The sequence below is a fragment of the Corvus kubaryi genome, unplaced genomic scaffold (assembly GCF_017639235.1).
Source record: "Corvus kubaryi isolate FWS band 111438036 unplaced genomic scaffold, C.kubaryi_AGA036_p1.0 138, whole genome shotgun sequence".
Taxonomy (NCBI): domain Eukaryota; kingdom Metazoa; phylum Chordata; class Aves; order Passeriformes; family Corvidae; genus Corvus; species Corvus kubaryi.
In genome coordinates, this window is record NW_024580672.1 from 8,510,025 (window position 1) to 8,518,318 (window position 8,294).

The window sequence follows — 8,294 nt, forward strand, 5'->3', positions numbered from 1 at the left end:
GACCAAATGCACCAGGCCTGGCTGCTCAGCTCTCCAGTGTTTTACAGGCTCACTGAACCAGTCTAAGACCATGACATCCAGAGGAGGATCCAAGGTACAGTGATGGATCTGTATCTGATCCATGGACAGTACATTAACACCTGCCAAAAGCCCTTTATGCACAGATGACCCTGCTTCTACCCTGTGCTGTCTGTCCAACCTGGGCTCCCCTTCTCCACTTCTGTCTTCTGCTCCTCCCCACCATAATTCCAGTGCTGATTAGATGTGCCCAACATCTACATCTTTCAGTCACACAGGAGCTTTTCCTTTTTCCAGCTGGGCTCAGGGCCACTCTCGAAAGGCTTTAGGGAACTGCCTTGTTCAAGGAAATGAAGTTTTTTTTGTAAAGAGACAAAGGCACAAATTCAGTATAGGCACATGACATCAGCTTCTGGCAGAACAGTGTATCTTTGCTTCACAACTATACATAACATACTTGGAGGCTGCAGCTAAATAGATTGTCAGCAAAGACAATGCTAAGTTTTTTGGTTAGTTTTGGTTTTGTTTTTTTTTTTAATTTATGGTACTCTCCATGCAGAAAAGGAGAGTAGAAGTTATCATTTCTGAGGTATCATACTTGTACTAGTTCAGATTTAACCAGGTCAAGAAGCCTGAGAAGTTATTAATCTTCTAGAAGTCCCTGGCAGAAAAAGAGAAGATATTTTCTGTGCTGGTTAAACTCACGTTATTTCTGTGAAGGAAGTATTTCATTATTTGGACAGGCAGAAACCTCAGGCCCTGTAAGTTATAAAGACAGCTGCTGCCATCTTTCCAATCATCCTAAGCTTTTCCTTTAAAAAATGATCCAAAGCACCTGTTTCTTGCTGAAGGTGTAAAAACGGTTCAGAGCTCAGAAGAGGGCAAGGGGGGAAATTGGGGCAAATTATCAACAAGATTGTGAAACAGGATGCGGAGGCTTATCTAGAGCAAACCCACTTTCACCACGTCCTTTCTCCCTTTCCTCCCCTAATTCCTATTCTTCCCCAACCCTAATGGGATACCAGAGGGCCAAGAACTGCTGGTTTAAATCTTTCCTGCCTGTGCTGATACTTTAAAAATACATTTTACCCACATGACTATTACAAAAAGTGTAATGTGCTGTAGAATAGAGTCCCTACTGGGTATGCAATTCCCGTGTAGATTACTTCCTTTTTTTCAAATTGCCAGTGCACGATTAGCAGCCTTGAGTCTGTTTAATTTTCTTTCCCAGTTGGATTGGAATCCATTTTGAATGATTCATGGAAAAGAGAGAAGGGGGAAAATGTCCACCCTCAAATGGAATTACTATAGATAATTTTCACATGCAATGCCATCCATAACAAATTACTTCATTGGTCATTGCCCAGATATCTCCTCTTTACATCCCTCCACAAGGACAACAATGCCATTAGTCATTTCCCTGGCATCTCCTGCTCTGCTACTGCCTTCTTTCCTGGGCTCATCCCCAAACTGGACCCTTGCAAACTGGCTCATTCTCCCTAGAAACTGAACTGGCTGCTTCCATTTCCCTTGTGCCTGTTTTTCTGATGGCCAGACCCACTTCTGCCTCTCAGATGAAGCATGGTGGCAACAACCCTATCAAATGATACTTGGGGAAAACAGGCACATAAGGAGATGGTGGAATTACCATTATCAGCAGGGAAATTACCTTTTTTTAATTCAGAGCATATAAGTGAATTGTGCTTTCTGAATAGTAGTCAAAATCATAAATACATTGGGTTTTTGTTTTAATTACACTGTATTTAAGAATTGGACAGTGTATATAACAATCTTCACCAAATACTGAATGAACAATGTTCTATTTCACATTTACACCTGGGGTTTTTTTATAGTAAATTATCAGAACAGCACACATCTTTCCCATTAGGAGGGCAGTCCATCACTAACTGCTTTTGACATTTCACTGACATCTTACAAGTTCCTAAAAATATCTGGAGAGATCCTCAGCTGGCACTGATGTTATCTTTGTAAGAGTCAATAAAGGCATCGAAATGACTGGTTGAACAGAGGCACTTCTGTCTGACTGCAGTGGGAAGGAGAGGAGAGTCACTGTCATTATATGTGTTTATGTAATGCTTGGTGACATTGAAGAACAAGTACTATTTCATTTTCATTGCAACATACAAACCATATTTTTTAGCACAGCATTTGAATTTCCTATTTGAAGGAGACACTTTAATAATATTGGGTAATAGCCTACAAAGTAGCATCTTTATCATTCTACAGAATGAAACACTGATGCATAAAAAAATTTTCTCTGTGCTTATGAGTGCTTTTAAGGAACAAGCATCGACCAAAACCCTGAGTCAAGGACATGCCCTGGGAGCCTGAGGGCTTTGCTTCTTTGTAGGCAGTGAGGAGCTCTATTACAGATACTGTTCTAGAGGACATCACTTTCCTGGAATGGGAAGGCTTTCTTTTTCTCCGCACTTTTAAGAGCATCCAGTCTTAGACAGCCACAGAATTTATATTCCTTATGTAACCCAGGAGAACTTTCTTGAGAAAAACAGCCCCTGTTCTAGTTTGGGGTATGAACGAGTCAGAAATTAAAATTACTTTTGAGGTTAGGATGAGTGCATGATGGACATCAGATGGGTGATGGCCAAGTGATCCCAGCTTGATGAGTTGTTCTGTCAGCTGAGCCACCGTGAGTGACAGACATGGTGCCCACTCTGAGTCTACTCTCACTGCAAACTGAAATGCTTTAATTGAAACTACTATGAGCAAGCCACTCAGAAGCTTGATCATTTTTATCATGGCCTATATTCTTTTAATACTTTGGGGGAAAAAAACCCCACGACCTTGTTTGAATATAGGCTTGAATCACTTTAGCTAACAATTAATTAAACTAAATATCTCCACAGGCATTTTCAGTCTCTCAGGTTCTTATTTCAGTTTAAGTTAGAACACCACCTAATTGATTTAAGTGAAATAACTCTGCCTTAGAAAGGAATATTATCAGATAGATTTTTGCACCAGTTCTGTGCAGGTCAGCGTTATGCTTCTGCTACATTCTCCACTCATGCTTCTCTTAAGTTTGTAAGAGGGAATAGTTAACATTAGGTTACCAACACGTGATGGTTGGTATTTTAATTGTCCTACTAGTCAGATGTGGCCAGAGGAAATCTTCAGTATTCATTTTGCTGAAGAGTGCATGCCTAACAATTTAGTAGTGTTAACAGCTATCAGGAAATTTAAAGGAAGTGCCTTGACTATCTGCTGCTTAGATAGCTGGGTCTCATTACTGTGAAAGAAAAAAAACATCCAAGCAAACAACACTGCCAAATAGTACTATACTCCAAGAGAAAATCTCTTTTCCAGTAAATGAGTACAAGAATCATTATTTAAAGTATCACACCACACTAGCTGCTTTTTTGTAATATTTCCTAGCTATATTCAATTAACACAGCACGTTAGACCTTGTAAATCAACACTGTTAGCTTTGAAAGGAACCGCTTGTTTTTTGAGAACATTCCAGGCCACAAACACTTTTTCCAGTGAAAACTGAACAATTACAATAAGTCTCTGTTTTGGTACGAAAATAGGAAATGATGCTAAACAAAAGGGAATGTTTATTTAGAAATTCCAAGGCCATTAATTTATATTAAGAAACTGTTTGTGCTCAGAGACTATAATCAAAAGGTGATGTGAATCATTGATCACAAAAGAACTTCATAGATAAGGAGCAAATGCAGTGCTGGGTGATTGTATTATATATTAACAACTTTCATGAGCAACTTTTGCTGATTCATTTGGCAGGAAGTGAGCTGCCAAGAGAGATTTCTAGGGGAGGAACAATCAACGAGATTTTCATATAAAATAACCTCCAGTTACTGTATTGTTCTCACAACATTTGATAATGAATGTTTTCCTGTTCAAGAAAAAAAAATGCATAAATCACAAAAACAAAGGCAAATCTGGTTTAGTGTTACACTGCTATAAATACACACACAGGCAAAGTAAGGGCAGGGTCTGATCAATTAAAAAATTGGGAAACTGATAAGTACTCCTTGTGAAATTGCTGCACAGTTTGGAATTAAAGATATGGTAAATGCTATTCTTTTTGGAGGAAAAAAAGTCACACCTTTATATTTCTTCTTGGTTCAGAAGCTCACTGGCCATGGCATGCCTGGGATTTTATCCAAAAAGCAGTGCTTGGTTTCCATTCAGGAGAGCAGGACCTCCACAGACACCGGTACTGAGCCACCCTGGGGGCTAACACCATGCTGGGAGGCTGCTACAGGTGATAGGAGAGCTCCATGCTTTAAAAATTGAAACTGAATCACTGCAGGCAGACCCAACACAGCAGCACACCCTTAGCCCAGGACATGAATGTCACTAGGCCAGCCCCACCAGCATGCTCCAGAGCAGCCCATGGCACGGGGGCAGCTTGGTGCTCCAAGCGAGTCAGCCATGAGCAGCACGGCCAGCCAAGGAGGGGTCCCCACGCCCCACCAAAGTGAGGAGAGCAGGGGGCCTGTGTTATATAGAGTGCACCAGGGATAGTCCTCAGCAAGGGGACATGGTGAGTCTGGGAGTCCTCTGCCATCCAGCCCATGCCAAGGATGCTTTGCCCTCAATGCCAGCAGGCATCGTTCAGCTTTCTTAAACCCTTTCATTGCTACCACTGGTACAAATAAAGAAAAAAATACAAATGCCTTCAACTAATCAAATTAGTTATAACTTGATGTGTGATGGCACTGCCCAAATGCAGTGAATTTGGGAACACATGGTGGAGGAAAGAGAATAGGAGAGAAAGCACGTACCAAGGAGCTTCTGAGAATAAAAGGTGCTGCAGCACATCTTATAGACACTTGTAGGTTCTGCTCTGGTTGGATACTGGTTAGATGTTATTCACAACCAGTTGTGTAGTTCTTTTACATAAACTTTCGTATTGTAAGATTTTCTACAGTACTTGTCCTTAAATGCATAGTAACTAACCAGGGGCAGATTAGGAAGCAATCTATTAGAATGGTTAAGAAAAGTTTTAAAGAAATTAAGAAGGAAAAAAACCAGAAGGCAAATATGTTGGCCATTGTGGACTTTCATTCAGCACAGACCTGGCAGAGCTCTGGTTCTTTATCTTCTTTTTTTTTTTTTTTTTTTAATTATGAAACATGTAGCTGTTCCCTGATTCAGGAAATACTAATTAGGCAAATATGGAAAGGAAAGGCAACTCTTGCAAAGGAAAAGTGCTGTGTAATAAGCTGTCATGAAATTCCACTTATTCAACCACAAATGATCACCAGAGAAAGTACTGATTATCAAAACCCTGTCAGTCAAATAAATTCTAAAGTAAGGATTTAGAGAGTTTCTTAAATTAGATTATCTTGAAATTTTGTGTTCCATCAGCAAAATCTACTAGCATAACTGGAGTCTGAAATCAAGATAGAGTTTGTATACAGTTAATGTAAATTCAGACTTTAGAAAATGGTTTAAAATATCACACATTGATGCCAAATAAATACTCACACTCTCACTTCTGCTGGTTGATCTCATCCTGAGAACACAGATATCACATCTCTCAATAACAATCCATTGTAAGATTTAGGCTGTCCTGATAATGTAGCTCATCTGAGTGACAATTCAACAACAAGAAGCTATAGTCTGCTCTCCAAGCACTGCAGGAAAGACAAGATTAAATAATTAATCACGGCAAAACCCAGGTAGTGGGAATATCAGAAATTCCTGACTTAAGAATCATTGTTAATAACATAGAATATTTGAAGCCATTCACATACTGAAACTTACCAAGACAATGAGGATACTATAAAACAAATTTACAAAATTGTAGAACAACAAATTGCATTCTATAATGTAAGCAGATTTTGTTAATTAAAAAATATATGATTTAAAGTCCAAGTGATTATTTAAATTGTATTTCCCCCTTTGCATACAGCAATCTACCTGGGATACTAAGAAGCATCAAAAAGATTTCAGGAAATATTATCTATCCAGTGGAATTAATTAATAACAAATACAGATATTTAACACATCCCATCTCCAATTAACCAGGAAAGACATTAAAGATATCTGGGTCATGTTAAGAACAGAATAAAAACATTTTTTCACATCAGGCTTTACATTAGGAAGCAAGAGGGATGCACTGAAAAGGTTAGAATGGATTCATTCCTCTTTTCATTACCCCAAGAGGTACATTTATAAGACAAACTAATAAAAGGCTCACACAAGATGCAGTTCATGGAAAACAGGGTAATAGTGAACCTTCAGCAGTACTGGGAGGATTCATATTCACACTGCAAATAGAGATTCTAATAATGTTAGAAAGCAAACAATTAAGTCAAAAGAATTGCTAATGATAATTTAAAGGATATTTTTGTTTTCTCTTCTCTTACTTCATTAATACTAGATAAAACTTTCCTACAGTCCTATTATCTATTTCAAAAATTGACAAGTTGAAATAAAGGGTGATTTAACATATTTATATGCTCATACATACACAACTTGTATGTTAGCCATTACCTGCCACCTTCCTCCCCCATCTCTCAGTGTAACATAAGCTTTACATTTACAGTTTCCTTTTCCTCTTAAAGGCAATTTATCATTTTCAGAGGTTATGAGCCCAACAGTGTAAATTTTGCAACTTGAAATGTAGCATATAACATTGTCTCCCATGTCTGCTTCAAAACATTATGGGAAAATTTGCCTGATAGAGACAAAAAGCAATCAAGGCTTCAGTTTTGGGGGTTTTTTTTAATGTTTTGACTACAAACTTTCAAAAGGCACAGAAGTATTTTCCTTGCCCAAGACAAGCAACTGACAGACTTGGAGCCCACCACAGACCACTGCCCAGGCACAATGGGAAGGAAAATCAGCCTCACCTCTGAATTTTCCTGTGTGTTTAAATCAGACACTTAGTGATTTTGTTTTAATGTAGGGTTTGAGTTTGAATAGTACTTTAAGCACTGAACTGTCTCCTTAATGTTTGGAGGGGATTAAGTTCAGAGTTCATTGTGTTGTCTGTCATTTTAAAAAGATTAGATAGTTTAGTTCGGCTCCTACTGGCTATGTAAAAGTCTCTGTATTTATTGACTGTCTGGAGTCATTATCAAAGCTTCTAAAACCAATCGACACCTTGTAAACAAAAGTCCCATTATTTTAGTGATCCCGATAAGATTTACATGATATGCACATTTTTGGTATGATCGATTTAACTGTAAGAGATATTCATATATGTGTGATAAATGGTTACCAATTCAATTAGCAAATTAGGCTTTACTTTGGTTTGGAAATCACAAATGAATATAACCCATCCTAGTCTGTGTCAGATATAACTTGTAGTTTTGGGTTTGGATCAGAAAAATTCTGAAAGGTTTCAAATATTCTTCCAGGAGAAAAAGATCCTTTCAAAGGGAGGAAATGATATTTTAAATTTGGGGATCATTCTGGTGACTACTAATAAACTGAGAAACAATATCATGTGGAAGAGTCTGATGTCCTAAAAGAGTAGATTTTGGTCATGTAGTAGGAAAGCTGTGCACCACAGACTACTACTACATAATTGTTAAATTGTATGAATTATTTATTTTTCAAATAGCCATACAAAAATCAAGTTGAATTGGAGATTTCAAAGAGTCATTCTCAAGAAATGACTGAAGGGTTTTGGTTGGTTTATAAAGGGACAAAGCTAAATTACAGGATGGTCAATTGAACAATCACATTGTAAATATCACTGACAACCAGTACCATTTCTGATGCCCCAGGACTTCCATTTGTAAGTCAGATGTTCCAAACACAGCAATGGATTTCTGAATGAGAATAATGCATTTCACTGTATTTATTTAGAAGATGGGTTATAAAATCATAAAACTTAACTGACAGACTAAGCAAGTTCCATTGGATTTGGAAACTTTGGCATAATTTTTACAGCCTTGCTGTCACGGCAGTGGTTTTTTCACCATTCATGTAAAGAGGTAAATTAAGATGCTCCAGGAGAGGTAAGAGCTTTTTTATTAGGCCTGATGATATAGTTGGTTAAAAAAACCCCAGTTTCTCAATACCCAATTTATGCTGTGCATATTGTGTAGGGCTCTCACATAAACGGGTTTTACAGAAAGCCTTTTGCTATTGAACTTCAGCTTACACTGTGCAACAAGTCATTTTTTGTGGTGATCTGTCTGCTGGACATTTGTTTGCTGACATTTGATAAATACTTGCTGCTTCAGATGTTAATCAAATGGTGTTAATAAATCAAATCAGTTTGTTAAAACCTGGTATGTTGACAGTGCCAAGGT